This window comes from Hevea brasiliensis, chromosome 1, assembly GCF_030052815.1.
Source record: "Hevea brasiliensis isolate MT/VB/25A 57/8 chromosome 1, ASM3005281v1, whole genome shotgun sequence".
NCBI lineage: Eukaryota > Viridiplantae > Streptophyta > Magnoliopsida > Malpighiales > Euphorbiaceae > Hevea > Hevea brasiliensis.
The window spans coordinates 13,220,894-13,239,195 of NC_079493.1; positions in this window are offsets into that span (position 1 = coordinate 13,220,894).

Sequence of the window (18,302 nt, forward strand, 5' to 3'; positions counted from 1 at the left end):
AGAACCAAAAGCACAAGCTAAACTTGAAAAGAAAGAAAATATCCTCTTATATTCAACTACACCCGATTGTCATATTATAACGTTTCACCTAAGTTTCTTGGTCTTTCTCTCCAAATTTCATCATCTCCTAGCACAATTATGCTCTACCTATAAGGTATCATCTGCATGAACCCTTTACTGGTACCATTTTCCTTCTTGACATAATATTTTATAATTTATTAACTTTACTTATACTCGACCTATGATTCATATCTATCATCGTTTTATCGTGCCCTTAACTTTTGTTGATTCTGAAAGATTTCTCTCACTAATAAATTCTTCCAACACTAATTCCACCCTTATCTAGGGTCATTAATTTGATCCTTGAACTTTCTAGTGATTTATAACCATCCAGACTTGTTACTTTTCGTTCTACCCCTACTATTGTCCTGTCGTTATTGCTTCACTATAAAGTGATTCTGTTGATCACACTAAAAATGTTTGCCTGACATTCATAACGAACCTCTAACTACCTTCTCACTATCTCAAAAGTCTAACCTAAAACCTATGTGTCATTATCTATCATTCTTTCCTCTCATCATACCTATCTGATCCCTTAGACGACTTTTATTCAACTTATCGCTTACTAACTTCTCTTTCTCTACCTATTTAGGTAGTCCGCAATACCATCGCACACCTTCTAACATTTACTCATTATTATTGTATTCCATACCTCCATCACTTTTCTCACTAATGTGGTCCCATTTTGGGTTTTCCATCCTTGTCATTCTCCTTGCCAAGAATAACACTTAGCCCATCCTATATCTTAACTTTGTTCCTTTTATTATGCGCTCTTTAGGTTGTCCTTTCATTTATTTCCTTTGTCTTACCCAAAATAGAACTTGACTATTCTATCCCCGGTTCCATTCTTCTTCCTAACATAATAGCTGTACTTGCTAACTATATCTTTCAAAGTCTCTATCGCGTTATCATATGTCCTGCTACTCAGATTTGGTCCTTTGACCACTCTAGCTAGTACTTCCACTAGCATTTAGATTATATTGCATCTGCAATCAATTGCCCAAACTTTCATTCTGCACTTTCTTTATCCATTGGCCTTCTGTGATTTATCTTCGCTAATTTATTACTCTTAACACTATTATTATTATTATTATTTTCCATGTTTACTCAATTCCAAAACTTAAGATTTCGGGCACCCAAACCCGTCATCCAATTCAAAGGATTTACATCCATCGTGATCTGATTATATATGATTCCTATAATGGAACTTGTATCCTCTCCAGGATACCCGAGCCAACTACTCTCTACCACACTCTACAGTCCCATCTGGGACACTATTCCATAAGTCATCATTATCAGTAATAACCTTCGATCCATTCTGAAAAGATAGGACTATATCCTAACTTGTTGCAACAAAGGTACTACATCTACCACCTTGCCAGAACCATGTCAAGTTAATGACTCTTTTATCATATCATAGCTCTATAAATCATCAATTCATAGTTTCGACCTTCTCTAGGTAGTAGAGTTGTACTTTATTCCATACTGATACACACAAGGTATACTATTCTCACTCTATAAGTGTCACCTTTACTTTGCAACTAGTCCGAAACCTCTGGTCTGATGGCAACTCTTGATGTAACTCTAGCTCATGTCAGTAATCGAGTCACCGACTCTAGTTATCACCCAACCGTGACCTTTCAATATTCTAACTCTAGACTCTTAGCCAGAGTTTCCAACTCCTCTGCAAATATAGAACTCTGTTCTGGCATAATTGTACCAAAACAGAAGCCATCTCAAACACCCTCATTATGGAGCACCACGGGGATGCACGCAGCTCTACACAATAATCTCATGTCGATCGTAATCTGCGACTACAGAGCGGACATCGAGAACATTGTATAGTTACTACGATACGCCCCGGCGCACTAGGTCTCCTAATTTCTTATCTCTCCTGAATCTTCTATTATCACAAACTTATTCTGACTGGGTCATCTACTGATGACTGCCAGTAGTGGTATCCTCATCCTTATCTAGGGCAACTATACTTTTAAGACTCACTTTTATGTACTCGTGCCTTACACGAAATGGGCACACCATTTAAACCCATACTGACAAAAATATAACATTTCTTGGAGTACGTATCCTCATGATAGACCTCACATGTCTACTAACTCTATTTCACATTTCTGTGTACTCCACGAAAATCCAGACACTAACTGAGGTAATCTTATATTTCCCGAGGTATAACGTAGAATCTAGAAACAAAGAATTACAGGAAAAGACGAAACAGAATCCTATACTCCGCATGTGACTCCTAATAGACTCTTCCCAACACTTAGATAATTTTTCCCTATGAATCTGGAGCCTAAGCTCTGATACCACATTTGTCACGACCCAACCTATGGGCCGGACCAAGACTAGGACACAGGCCACCCTAAAGCCCCGAGGCCCGTAGTAAGCCTTAACTGTTCATTTACCCAATTCTAAGGCCCATTGGGCCCAAATTCAAGAAAACAAACGGACAGAGTCCGGCCATAAAATGGACTTTCCAACGGGGAGTTTTCGACTCACCCGACCTGTAAAAACAATATATAGTCAATTGGGGAGCTCAGCTCACCCTCCACATACTCATCAACATAAAATAAATGGGAGCTCCTCATCCAATCCATCAAACATGCATAGCACATTTAAGTTTACAGTCCAAAAATAATAATTTAGTTTAGACCCAAATCAAATAAACATTTCTAACACATGCGAAAATTCTAAGATTTAACAAGTTTATACAAACAGAGTAATCGACTGCGAGGGAGAAAGCAGTTAACCTCAAAAATATCCTCCCGTGGCTGTAAAATTTTTGAACAGAGTGAGCGTTCGACTCGAGAGTAAAATATCAATCTTAACTATAATCTCTATAACTATCTCAAACTAATGCAACTCAGAGAGTGAAATGCAACATTAACATCATATTCACATCATTGCATCAAAAAGGTAATTTGGAGCACTCACACACCCTGTAACATCATTCATAGTATATGGGAGCTGATCCCCTATACAGCTCTCTTAAATCCAACTGTGCCGAAGAACTCATTTCGGACTTCCACTTAAATACCAAATCGGGTCCCAAATAAGAACTCAAGCCGTGTCTACCCCGAAGGACCGGTCCCGCCAAGAACTCAAGCCGTGTCTACCCGTCCTATCCATAGTCCACACCACATCACACGCACGCCAACGCACGCACACTGCTCCAAATTACCACAACAACACTCATGGCACATTAACAGTTATCAATGCAACATAATTCGTGCCTAGAGTTTAACTACATAAATATATGCATATAAGTGATGCATGGGCATGCTGAACATATAATAATATCGAAATTACAGTTAAAATTAATATTTTACTCACAAACTGGACAACGGTCACTGTGGCGGCTGGGCAGAGGAAGAAGGCTGTCCCGGCTCACCTGACAATTACAGTACAATCATTTAATAAATTTGACTCTATACAAACAAGGAAAAAGACCAAATACGTCCTAAGTCGTGCCGAAAATCCGGCAGAGTCTCCCCTATACCTAGGACCTACCCAACCTGCAAAAGAGCTCAAAACACACTTCTATATCCACAATCCATATATCCACAACTCAATCATATCACACAGCCCCTCCTGGGCCCATCCAAACAGTCCTCAATCACAATATGTAAATTTACAATTTAGTCCTTATAATTGATCATTTTTGTAAAAACTGCCCAAATAAGCTCTAAAAATTCTAAAATTTTGCCCCGCGGTCCTTAGCAATATTACTAGGCTATTGCAAAAAGAATCGTAATTTTATAAGCTACCACGAATATTTTATGGATTTTTAATCCTATTTAAGCACTAGAAAATTACGAAAAAGCAAGGTTCAGGTTTACCTTTGCCGATTCCGACTTCGGGAACGTGCTCGGGATGCCTGACAATGGTGGGGTAGCCAAGACCTCGATCCAATTCGGAGACTTTTCCGTTAGTCGATGGTTCGCCGGAAATTCACGCATCCCACAACTGTCGAATTTCCGCGAATTGAGGATACCTACACGAAGCCCAATAATAATATATAAAAAATCAGGGGTGTTACACAAGGAGTTTCCATGGTTGCCAAAAATATACATCTCCTTTAAAACATCAAACTCCAAAAATCGTTCCACAATTCAACTACCCATAACATCCACACAAACTTTAATGAAGCAAGCATCAAAAATACCTACTTATCACTTGGGAAACTCTTCAAAACTTCACCAAAACTTGATCTTCTTGCTGCCTATCTACTGCCCAAGGTGTATGGACAACTTTTAGTGAAGGGAGCTTGAGGTTTCCGTGGTTGGATCATGTTTGCATGAAGCTTCAAGGTGGACGGCAATGGAGTTCTTCATTCTTCCATTTTCGGCTGGTTCTTGGGAGTTTGAGGAAGATGAGAACCTGCTGTCCAAGATGAAGATTAAGTGGTCCACTTTGGTGAGTTAGTGGAGCACTATTGAAAATTTAATGTTAGTTTAATCTTAAATTCCCAATTTCTCACATTAAGCTCCCAATTTTCGCTATTTACATTAGGTACCACAAATTTAATTTTTCATAACATTTTCCAAGTGTAATATCATGTATTTTTAATAGACATTTAGGTTAAAAGACAACTCGAGGTGTCAAATGACCACAATGCCCCTGTTCGGGTTGTATTCCCAATTTTTCGGTAACACCAAGTTTTGTCCATTTTCTCGATTTCTCACTTTTCTTTGTACTAATTAATTAATTTTTCTTTGATATTTCTAATGGTATTTATACTTCAATAGACATTTATTTAAGTCCTAAAAATATTTTCCAGAGTTCCCTGTGGTTCAGGGCTAGTCAACGGTTCATGCCGCGACTTCCCACTGCGATCACCCATTGCTAGGGTTCTCGGCTCGTTTAACTTGGTTACATTTCATTGCTATTATTTTTCCTTTGTTTTTCTTGTATTTTCTTTTCTTGTATTTCATTATTTTATGTCTCCTCATTCACATCTAAGTGTAGTTCTAAGCATCCTAGCTGTCCGGACAACACTGGTCATCGGAACAGTAGAACGCACTACCGAACATAGGGTTGTTACACTTTTATTGCATAAATTCAATTGAAGTGATTCAAAATGTTCTGGAAACCTAAGATATAAGCCTACAACTTTGTTTTGGGGACCTTGCCTAAATTCTGGGTGTAGAATGCTAAAATGTTGAATGCAGAGTTGAGGTAAAAACCTGGAAACCTAGAAATTATTGGATACTACATCCGTGAATCAGGGTTGATCTTTTAGCCATAACTCACTCTACAGAACCCCAAATTGAGTGATTCTTAAACCTGTGTAATCCTAAGATGTAGGAGAACAATTTATATGAAGAACACAAAGTTAAATTATGACTGCAACCTATCCAAAATGACTTGACAAAATGGATCCAGAATCTGCCTGAATTCTAGAATGCCTTGAAAACTGGAAAATTGGTCACTGGACTAGTTTTGGTAAAATTGCTATAACTTAAGCAACACAAATGCAAATTGAGTGATTCCAAAGCTAAAATAAACCTAAAACATATATTTACAAATCTCATGAATAGGGTATGGCCTAATTCTTGCTATACCTTGGTCAAAAGTGTTAAAGAAGTTGAGACAATAACTCTGAAAATTATGAAATGTTAACATAATGATTCAAAATATGAACGGTAATGAATGCCAATGGCGTGAAAATCATGTATGACATGTGAAATGGTATTTTGGAACTTATGCTCCCATGATGAATGAATGATGAAATAATAAGAATATTGACTTGTAAATAATGATAAATTAGCCCGAGTATGCCTAGACAATAGTGTAAGGGTTGGATAGACTAGCATGCCAAGAAGGGATGAGATTTAGCAATACTGTATTTGGCTTTTATGCTCGAATACCATTGGTAGGCACCGATGTGTCCGATATAGTTATCCCATGTTCATGATTTCTTTAAATAACCATTGGAAGGCACCGATGTGTCCAATATGATTATTCCTTTGGCTTTTATGCCTAATTTACATAGTATATCTGGTAGGCACTGATGTGTTCACGGTATGACGGCTCGAGGCACCGATGTGTCCAATGCCCATAAAACCCATATATCCAATACGGTCAATCTTATAAAAGGTTACTTGGGCACTGAAATGAAGTAAGAAAGTCAAATATCAAGATAACGACAAAGAAATATCCCAAAGAAATAAATGCTTCCAAAGATCACAAAAATGTGTAAACACGAGAGATCAAGAAAAATATGGTGAAAAGTCTTAGAATTCATTATGTGATTAAACTACGAAGTGACAACCAAAAATTTGATAACACGATCTTCATTTCCTTTAAAATGATTCATGATTAATTAAATATGCATTTTTTTATATTACTTCAAGTATGAAATTATTACCTTTATTTGTATATTGTACTTTTATTCTATTAGTGCACCACTAAGTAGAAATGCTTAGCACGATAGTTTTTCCTCGTGCAGGTTCAAGTGATGAAGTCCAGTAGACTCTGTAATAGGAAGATTTGAGTTGATTTGCAGTAGGAGCCAGTGTTACCTCCATATTTCTTTTTGATATATATAAATATATTATTGGCCCACAATTATGCATGACTATTTGTTATTAAACACAAATTGTAAATTAAATTTTGAGTTGTGTAAAATTATGTACATTAAGTACATCTTGTAAATAATGAAATGAAAGAAGTTCATGAATGGAAATGGTTATGTGAATGATTATGAATTATGATTTGTGATATTGAATGGTTATTAAAATTGAGATTTTCATATTGAGATATTAAAATAGGTTAATTATTCAACAAGTCAAAGGTTAATTATTTAACAGGTCAAACGTTAATAATAAGGAGAAACTCTTGCAGTTTTTCCGTTAAAAATTCGTTTTATTAAATTGTAATATAATGGAATCAAGAAATAAATTTTAAAGGATAAGATTAGGTGCTTTAGTACGGGATGTGGCATTCCTTTGCTCGGCTACACTGTAGATCAGGTAAGGAGGTATTATATTTTATTTACAATTTCAGTATTATTATATATTCAAGGCATGCCCATGCATCATATATATAAATATATGTATGTAGTTAAATACTAAGCACGCTTTATATTACATTTTCTTATTCGCAAAAATGGATGTGGATGTCGCCTTAGGATAATTTGGAGCTGTGTGCGTGTGTCGGCGTGCGTGTGGTGTAGTGAGATAGATCTGAGTAGGACTGTAACACCCCTACCCGGTCTACAGTGTAGCCGAGCAAGGTGTGTCACACTTAGTGCTAGAGCACCCTATCTTATCTTACTTTATTCTTTTAATAATTTATTCTCGTTATATTTTAAAAAAATAAATTATATTTTTAAAGAAGAAACTAACGGAGTTTCCCTTATTTTATTTCCAGTTGGTGTGTTTCACTATTCACCTGCTTGAAATTTTCAATAATATTTTACAATAAAAATCTCATCCATACTCATCATAATCATTTCATTATTTCGAATATCATCTATATATTTTAATTTCACATTTATTTCCATACATTTCCATTCATACTCAATTCATGTATATAAAAAAAATTCTCAAATTTCATTAATTTACATGAATTACACACTAATTACATTAATTTATAATTTACATGATATACAATTTAATTACATATGAAATAGCTAATTTATTAATTTACATAACATACATATTAAATACATTTTCATAACTTGCATTACATTACAACATGATAACTATTTATAAAATACAAAATTTATTAGTGTGACCTATATGGGCCCTATCTACATGCATTGCTGAGGAGGTGACAACTTTGGACACTTCTGCAGATCTGGACTCCAAAATCCCAATCTAATGTCCACTGGGCTTTATCTTCAGTACCTGCACAAAGGAAACGATCCATCGTGCTAAGCATTTCTGCTTAGTGGTGCAATAATATAACAAAGAAATAATATACAAATAAAGATAGAAGTGAAGCATAATTTGGATATTCAGGAATTAATTTAATTTCATATGATATTTCTAATGTTAAATATCTTTTATTCTAATTTGTTCCTTTTTGGAAGTGCTTAATCCATAATTTATAGTAATAATATACAACATACAAATATTCTAAAAATATTAAATTTATGCTTATTTTATTATGAAAGATGCATTAGTAATATTTATTTAAGTTTTATTTCTTTTTACTAATCTTTTTTAACACTTCACTTAATACTTTCTTGGTGTTTTAGATCATTTCATAATAAATAAAAGTCTTAGACTTATTTCATAATAAATAAATTTTAAAATTTATCTAGTTCATTTCACGTCTTTCTAATAAATAACTTTTTAAAGCTAATCTAGTTTATTTCAGGTCTTTCTTACTTATTTATTTAATTTTCATGATTCATAACAAATTTCACTGCTCAAGTAACCTATGATAGGCTGACTAAACTAGAAAAGCAGGTCCTTTGCACTGGATACCGTGGTGTCTTGAGCTGTCATACCATGGGACACAAAACGTCAATCATGTATGCAATCAATATAGCTAACACAGGGCACCGCAGTGCCTCGGGCCATCATACAATGGGACGTGTGATGGTTGTTGATTCCACCAGAAATTAAATTAACTGAAATTACCAGTAATAAAATATTTTCTGCAATAAGTGGTAAATCCAGGTCGAACCCTAGAGACTGAATTACTAAATTTCGTGCACTTGTGTAAATGGAAAAAGAAATAAAGGTTGGGGGAGGGGGTAATTCACAGTCCAAAGAAGAAATAAAAAATCAAAAATTAAGAGCAAAAATTAAATATGAAACTCTCAAATTAAACAAACTTCAGTCCAAGGTAATTCACATTCCAATGCATGATTCGATCATAGACAAAAGAAATACAATTATATCTTATTGAATACTTAACGTAGATTTACCAAACAGCGAGGTAAACTCCTGACTTCCCTATACTCATCAATTCGAGCCCAGCACTCTTATTGACTCTAATTATCAACTGAATTGGTATTAAGCAATCCTCATCAAATTAATAACTGCTTTAAGAATAGGAAGTAGTTAAGCTAAAAAATAATTTATAAAGCATAAATCATTTAATTCACTATATTATTTCCTTAGGTTATTATCGAAAACTTGGATCATAATCAATAAAACCTAATTGCTACTCCCGTTCAATCTTACACAACAATTACAGATTATGAAGATGAACTAGCAATTGATCACATCAAACAATCAACTAATAGGCCTTTTTAGCAAATCATTCAATAGATCAAAGACAATGAAATCAAAAAATAATAGATATTCAAAGAGACATAAATTAAATTAAGAACCTGATTTCACAAATCATGCATAAGAATAGAATCCCTTGAACTGAATTAAGAAATTAGTCACTCATGTTCATGACTTACAGAAAATTAAAGAAAAATAAAGAAGAAATCTAAAAAGAGAATGGAGAATGAAGGTCTTCTATGGTGTTCGAAGCTGCTGAATGGATGTATTTTAGCTGCTGCCCAAAGACGCAATTATAATAAAAAACCTAATCCCAAAGATAGGAACCAAACTAGGAAAAGTTTTGAAATTCAAAAGACAGATTTTCAGCCTGCATTCACGTATCTGAAATCAAGGCCATTTTTCAGTGACTTCTTTTCCTAATCTATCTCTGCCTTCTTCAAGAAAGTTGTATCCCTATTTCTTAGCTTTTTAACGGGTACTCATTTGCCCAAATCCGAGATCTACAGCCCAAGTTATGGCCCAAAAACTAAGACTGATTCAGACAGAGTGTCCAGCCCATAATGACGACTTCATTGCCATTTTTGACAATTAAAACAACCTCATCTCACTTCCAGCCCTTCATAGAGGTTGTAGAGGTAGCTCTTAAGGTTCAATTGGGCTTGGCTTTGCTTCATTTGGATGTATGGAACTCCAGATACAAAATAAATACTAAAAATAGTTATGACACATCAAATCTAGGCTTTTGCAATAAATCCATAGCTCATTTTGTCAACCTTGGAGACTGATTTGGGCTTTGGTCCCTCTTTATCATTTATAGTGCTCTATCTTAGCTTTTCAATGGATTAAACAGCACTCAATTTGGAGACCCACAACTTTAGAAATACCTGAAAAATACAGCAAATGTCAAATGCTGAAAATTTTTCCATTTAACATAATTATTCCAACAACTATCTAACAATATGCCTAAATGATAAATATACTTTAATCAACTGAATTATGCATAAAAATACACTAGAAACGCTGAATGTGATAGGAATAAAATTAATAAATTATGCACTTATCAAATTTCCCTACATTTATTCCATGCTTGTCCTTAAGCATGACTTAAACTCTTAATTAACTCCACTGAGAAGTTCCTTAACTTCACCCTATCACAACATTCTCTAACAAAAGATTAAAAGTTTGAAAGAAGAGGCAAGGTAATAACCATCACAACAAATTCCATTAACACCATACCAATATATCAACAATTTTTCAACACAAAATAAAAGGGCATGAAATCAATTAAGCTCACACAATTAAAGTTTCATAAAATTTTAAATCAATACATACCAAAACACAAGGCTAATTTATCAAGGCACAACAATTATAGCTCTTTGTAAATCTTAGGGGGGATAGAAATGGCTTTTTTTTATTTTTTTTTTATTTTTTATTTGAAATCAGTTACTTTTTTTTTTTTTTATTTCAACTGTCACCTTCTGAAAAGTACCTTGCTCATATCCAAGCTAGCTTTTGGCCTGAGAATCGACATGGGGTTCATGAAGACCCCTGGTTAGTTTGCTTAACTAAAATAGTGGAGCAATTTTCAAGTTCAACCTTTTATTTCTCCCAATTTATGTATCTACACATTATAAAGTGCCCTGATAGATTAAACAAAGTTCTGAAATATGCATGACACTAGTTTAAAGCACACATAACTAATCATTTCACCATTAAATCAAGCCTAAATGATTTATGCAGGAAAAAAAATTGCTCTATGGTATGGAGAAGAGGGAAAATCCATCATTAAATTTACTATTACCTTGCTTAAAATCTAAAAAATTCAACCTAAAATAGAAAAGTCATTTCAAGGACAAAGCACTTCTCTCCGAGAGTTAATATAGAATCATGAATCAAGCTTATGAGAACAAATTTTATTTTATTTTATTTTTATTTTTATTTCTATTTTTTTTAAACAATTAAAAAGATTGCAGCAACAAATTTCTCCTTTTCCACACTTAAAACTTACATTGTCCCCAATGTAAAGCCCAAATGCAAAAGAAAAGAAAAGAAAAATGCTAGAAAATAAAATAAAATAAGAGAAAGAAAACAAATCTGATTGTTGCCTCCCAAGTAGCCCCTTTGTTTAACGTCGTTAGCTCGACATTATAAAGCTCCTTAATCCACTGAATGCTCTTGAAACCCCTCATAAAATGGCTTGAGTTCATGACCGTTGACCTTGAACACTTTGTTAGTTCCTAAACTTTGACTTTCAACTGCACCATAAGGAAACACATTAGTAACAACAAATGGTCCAATCCAACGAGAATGCAACTTACCAAGCATCAGCTTCAATCTGGAATTATACAATAAAACTTTTTGTCCAATCACAAACTGCTTACTTATTTTGTCATAGAATGCCTTTGTCTTTTCTTTGCAGATCCTAGAATTTTCATAAGCCTTAAGGAGAATTTCCTCTAATTTATGCAATTGTGAATTTCTTTCCACACCAGCAGTATCCAAATTCAAGTTACAATGTCTAACAGCCTTATATTCTAACTCATCCTCCATGCTTAACTCAAACACATCCTGCACAAATGTATCAACAACATCAATAGAAAAGACAGAATGATCATCAGCAGGATACTTCATAGCATCAAAAGATATTAAATTTAACAGTCTCTCCATCAAACTCCATAGTTAAGGTACCATCATCCACATCAATTTTTGTCTTGGCAGTTTTTAGAAAAGGTCTTCCAAACAAAATCAAAACTGACTGGTGGGTGTTGAATCCACCAGAAATTAAATTAACTGAAATTACCAACTATAAAATATTTTCAATAGTAAATGATAAATCCAGGTCGAACCCTAGAGACTAAATTATTGGATTTTTGTGCACTTGTGTAATGGAAAATGAAAGAGACAAAGATTGGAGGGTTGTTGTAACACAAAATCAGAAGAAATCAGAAATTCAAGAACTAAATATAAAAATCTCAATTTAAACAAACTTCAGTCCAAGGTAATTCTCATTCCAATGCATTGATTTGATCATAGACAAAAGAAATACAATTATCTTTTCTTGAATACTTAACGTAGATTTACCAAACAGCGAGGTAAACCCCTGACTTCCCTATACTCATCAATTCGAGCCCAACACTCTTATTGACTCTAATTATTAACTAAATTGGTATTAAGCAATCCTCATCAAATTAATAACTGCTTTAAGAAAAGGAAGTAGTTAAGCTGAATAGTAATTTATGAAACATAAATTATTTAATCCATCCTGTTGTTTCCTTAGGTTATTATCGAAAACTGGGATCATAATCAATAAAACCTAATTGCTACTTATGTTCAATCTTACACAATAATTATGGATTATGAAGATGAACTAGCAATTGATCTCATCAAATAATCAACTAATAGCCTTTTTAGCAAATCATTCAATAGATCAAAGACAAGTAAATCAGAAAACAATAGATATCAAAAAGACATGAATTAATTAAGAACCTGGTCTCACAAATTAAGCAAAAGAACTTGATTCCCTTGAACTGAATTAAAAACTTAGCCACTCATGTTCATGGCTTACAGAAAAATAAAGAAAAGAAATCTAAAGCGTGAATGGAGAGGCTGTTGAATCCTTTTGGAGGTGTCTCCATCCTCTTCTATTTATAATAAATGGTCTAAGGTTAGGTCTTTTTAGAGTCTCTGTAAAAAACTGCAACTAGAGAAAAATTAGGAATCTGACTGTCGATGGATACACGGCTCGTGTATCACTATACGGCCCAAGGCCGTGTAACTTACTGGAGCTAAATGGGCATGTTTCACATGGGCATGTTTCACATGGGCACAGAAAGTTACACGGGTCTCCAATATTTACACGGGTCAAGTTACACGGCCCATGTACTTTGTTTCTTCTTCGATTCTCTGGATTTCTTCTGGCAGAAAGTTACACGGGTCTCCAAGATTTACACGGGTCTCCAAGATTTACACGGGTCAAGTTACACGGCCCGTGTACTTCCTCTCTTCCTCGGTTCTCTATCCTTCGACCTTTCCAAGCTTCCTTCCACACTATATTGCTTTGGAACTTCACCAAAACCCTGAAAAATACAGCAAGAGTCAAATTTCTCCATTTAACACAATTATTTCAACACTCTCTAAACATATGCCTAATAGATAACTATACTTAATCAACTGAATTAAACATAAAAACACATTAAAAATACTAAATGTGATGGGAGTAAAATTAATAAATTATGCACTTATCAAATTCTCCCATACTTATTCCATGCTTGTCCTCAAGTATGACTTAAATTCTCAATCAACTCTACTTAGAAGTTCCTTAACTTCACCCTATCACAACATTCTATAACAAAAGGTTAAAAGTTTGAAAAAAGAAGCAAGTAAGATAATAACCATCACAACAAATTCCATCAACACCATAACAATATATCAACAATTTTCTAACATAAAACCAAGGCTTGAGATCAATTAAGCTCACACAATTAAAGTTTCATAAAATTTTAAGTCAATACATACCAAAACACAAGTTAATTTATCAGGGCACAATAATTTTAGCTCTTTGCAAATCTTAGAGGAGATAGAAATGGGCTTTTTTTTTTTTTTCCAAAATTGGAACTTCTCTCTCGTCACAGTTACTTTTAACCGTCACCTTCAGAAAAGTACCTTGCTCATATCCAAGCTAGCTTTTGGCCTGAGAATCGACATGGGGCTCATGAAGACCTCTGGTTAGTTTGCTTAACTAAAATAGCAGAGCAATTTTCAAGTTTAACCTTTTATTTCCCCCAATTTATGCATCTACATATTATAAAGTGCCCTGATAGATTAAACAAAGTTCTGAAATATGCATGACACTAGTTTAAAGCACACATGACTAATCATTTCACCATTAAATCAAGCCTAAATGATTTATGCAGGAAAAATTTCTCTCTGGTATAGAGAAGAGGGAAAATCTATCATTAAAGTTACTATTACCTTGCTTAAAATTTCAAAAATTCAATCTAAAATAGAAAAGTCATTTCAAGGATAAAGCACTTCTCTCCGAGAGTTAATATAGATCATGAATCAAGCTTATAAGAACATTTTTTTTACAATTAAAGCAACACAAATTTCTCCTCCCCCACACTTAAAATTTACATTGTCCCCAATGTAAAGCCCAAATGCAAAAGAAAAGGAAAAAAAATGCTAGAAAATAAAATAAGATAAGGGAAAGAAAACAAATCTGATTGTGGCTAACAAGCCACCCATGGGTTGCCTCCCAAGAAGCGCCTTTGTTTATTATCGTTAGCTCGACATGGCAAAGCTCCTTAATCCTCATAAATTGGATTACTCAATTTGAGTTCCTCCACTGTATGCTCCTGAAACCCTTCATAAAATGGCTTGAGTATATGACCGTTGACCTTAAACACCTTATTAGTTCCTAGACTTTCAATTTCAACTGCACCATAAGGAAACACATTAGTAACAACAAAGGGTCCAATCTAACGAGAACGCAACTTACCAGGCATCAGCTTCAATATGGAATTATACAATAAAACTTTTTGCCCAATCACAAACTGCTTCCTTAAAATTAGTTTTTCATGGAATGCCTTGGTCTTTTCCTTATAGATCTTAGAGTTCTCATAAGCCTCAAGTCGAATTTCCTCTAATTCCTGTAATTGTAATTTTCTTTCCACAATAGCAGTATCCTAATCCAAATTACATTGTCTAACAGCCCAATAAGCCTTATGTTTAGCTCAACAGGAAGGTGACATAGCTTACCAAATACCAACATGAAGGGGGACATACCTATGGGTGTCTTATAAGCAGTCCTATAAGCCCACAAAGCATTATCAAGTCTAAGGCTCCAATCTTTTTTATTTGGCTTCACTGTTTTTTCTAAAATAGACTTGATCTCTCTATTAGACACCTCTGCTTGCCCACTTGTTTCAGGGTGATAAGATGTAGATATTTTATGGAAAACACCATATCTCCTCAACAATGCCTCAACAGTTCTATTACAAAAATGTGTGCCCCGATCACTGATTATCGCTCTAGAAACTCCAAACCTGCTAAAAATGTTTGACTTAATAAAACCTACGACAACTTTAGAATCATCAGTCCTGGTGGCTTTGGCTTCCACCCATTTCGAAACATAATCAACAATAAGTAATATATAAATAAAGCTAAAAGAGGAAGGAAATGGACCCATAAAATCAATACCCCACACATCAAAAATCTCACAAACAAGTATTGGATTCTGAATCATCTCATTCCTACGGGTTAAACTTCCTGTTCTTTGACATTGTTCACAATTTTTGCAAATCAAATATGAATCACGAAATATAGTGGGCCAGTAACAATCACAATCTAATATTTTTCTACCTGTCCTCTTGGGTCCAAAATGACCTCCACATGCATAGGCATGACAAAATGCAAGAATAGATTGAATCTCATTATCAGGAACACATCTCCTAATAATTTGATCTGAATAAAATTTTCACAAATACGGGTCACCCACACATAATACTTAGCTTCACTTTTCAATTTCTCTTTCTTAGTTCTACTCAAATCAAAAGGCACAACCTTAATAACCAAATAATTCACCAAATCAGCATACCAAGGGATCATACCTTGCAATTTAAATAACTGCTCATAAGGAAAAAGTTCCTGCAAAGGAAGTGGATCTTCTTGTGTCACTAACCTACTCAAATGATCTGCTACCAGGTTCTCAGCTCCTTTCTTATCCTTGATTTGAAGATCACATTCTTACAGCAGAAGGATCCATCTAATCAACCTTGGTTTTGCTTCCTTCTTTGCCAAGAGATACTTCAATGCTGCATGATCAGAGAAGATAATTATTTTAGAAACAAGCAAATATGACCGAAATTTATCTAAAGCAAAAACTATAGCCAAAAACTCTTTTTCGGTTGTAGAATAATTGCGCTGAGCTGAATTTAGTGTTCTGGATGCATAATAGATCACATGAAAGAGCTTTCCAACACGCTACCCCAAAACTGCTCCCACTACATAATTACTTGCGTCACACATAATTTCATACGGTATTGTCCAATCAGGAGCCTGGATGATAGGGGGTGACGTCAATGCATATTTTAATTTGTCAAAAGCCTCCTTGCACTCTTCATTGAACTCAAAAGGAACATCTTTTTGCAAGAGTCTAGACAAAGGCAATGCTATCTTAGAGAAATCCTTAATGAACCTGCGATAGAAACCTACATGACCAAGAAAAGAGCGTACTTCTCTCATAGTTGTGGGGTAGGGTAAGTTCACAATTAAATCAATTTTAGATTTATCCACCTCAATACCCCTATTAGAGACAACATGACCCAAAACAATCCCCTGTTCCACCATAAAATGACACTTCTCATAGTTCAAAACAAGATTTTCTCAATGCATCTCTCAAGAACAGAAGTTAAATGATGTAAACATGCATTAAATGAATCAGCATACACAGTAAAATCATCCATGAATACCTCAATGCAAGTATCAATGTAATATGAAAATATGCTCATCATGCATCTCTGAAATGTGGCAGGTGCATTACAAAGCCTGAAGGGCATCCTTCTGAAAGCAAAAGTTCCAAAAGGGCAAGTGAAGGTAGTCTTCTCTTGATCCTCCGGTGCAATCACAATTTGATTATATCCAGAAAAGCCATCAAGAAAGTAGAAATAAGACTTACCTACTAACCCTCAAGCATCTGATCAATGAATGGCAGTGGAAAGTGGTCCTTCCTTATTGTTGAATTCAGCTTACGGTAGTTTATGCACATTTGCCATCCACTCTGAATCCTTGTTGGAATAAGTTCATTATCTTGATTTGCTACAACAATGATTCCTGATTTTTTTGGCACTACTTGGACTGGACTTACCCATTTGCTATTTGAAATTGGGTAAATAACTCCTGCATCCAATAGCTTTAAAATCTCCTTCTTCATAACCTCCATCATCTTTGGGTTCAATCTGCTTTGAGCTTCTCTACTCGGTTTAGCCTCATCCTCCAGTAAAATCCTATGCATGCACACTGATGGACTTATACCTTTGATGTCAGCTATTGTCCATTCAATTGCTTCCTTGTGTACTCGCAGAACCCTAATCGATGTGTCTTCTTGAATCTTTGTTAAATTACTTGAGAAGATAACTGGAAGTGTCTCATTGTCTCCCAAGTAAACATACTTCAAATGCTCAGGTAAAGGCTTGAGTTCAAGAGCTGGTGCTTGCACCACAGAAAGTAATAATTTTGTGTGTACTTCGCACCTTTTTAGAGCAGGAGGTAATGACTGTAATGCCATTACTGCCTCTTGAACCTCTACACTTAATGGTTGATTGGTACTTATTTCTTGAATTCCTTGATTAATCACCATTTCTAACTCATCCTCCATGCTTAGTTCAAAAACATCCTGCATAATTGTATCAACAATATCAATAGAAAAATCAGAATGATCATCAGCAGGATACTTCATGGCATCAAAAATATTAAATTTGACAGTCTCTCCATTGAACTCCATAGTTAAGGTGCCATCATCCACATCAATTTTTATCTTGGCAGTTTTTAAGAAAGGTCTTCCAAACAGAATCAAAGTTGACTTTGATGTGGGAACACTATCCTCCATATCCAGAATGTAAAAATCTGCAGGAAAAATCAATTCTCCAACCTGCACCAACACATCTTCAACTACTCCCAATGGGTAAGCATTAGAATGATCAGTTAACTGAATAATGATACTGGTTTCTTTCAAAGGACCCAAATTTAAAGTTTGAAAAACTGAATTTGACATAACATTAATAGATGCTCCTAAATCTGCCATTGCACGTTCAAATTTAGAATCACCTATTCTGCAGGGAATAGAAAATGAACCTAGATCCTTACATTTAAGGGGTAATTTTTGCTGAATTAATGCTGACACATTTTCCCCCACACTAATCTTCTCATTATTCCTTAACTTGCGCTTTGTAGTGCATAGTTCCTTAAGGAATTTAACATACTTAGGAACTTGTTTGATCGCATCAAGTAAAAGTATATTCACTTCCACCTTTCTGA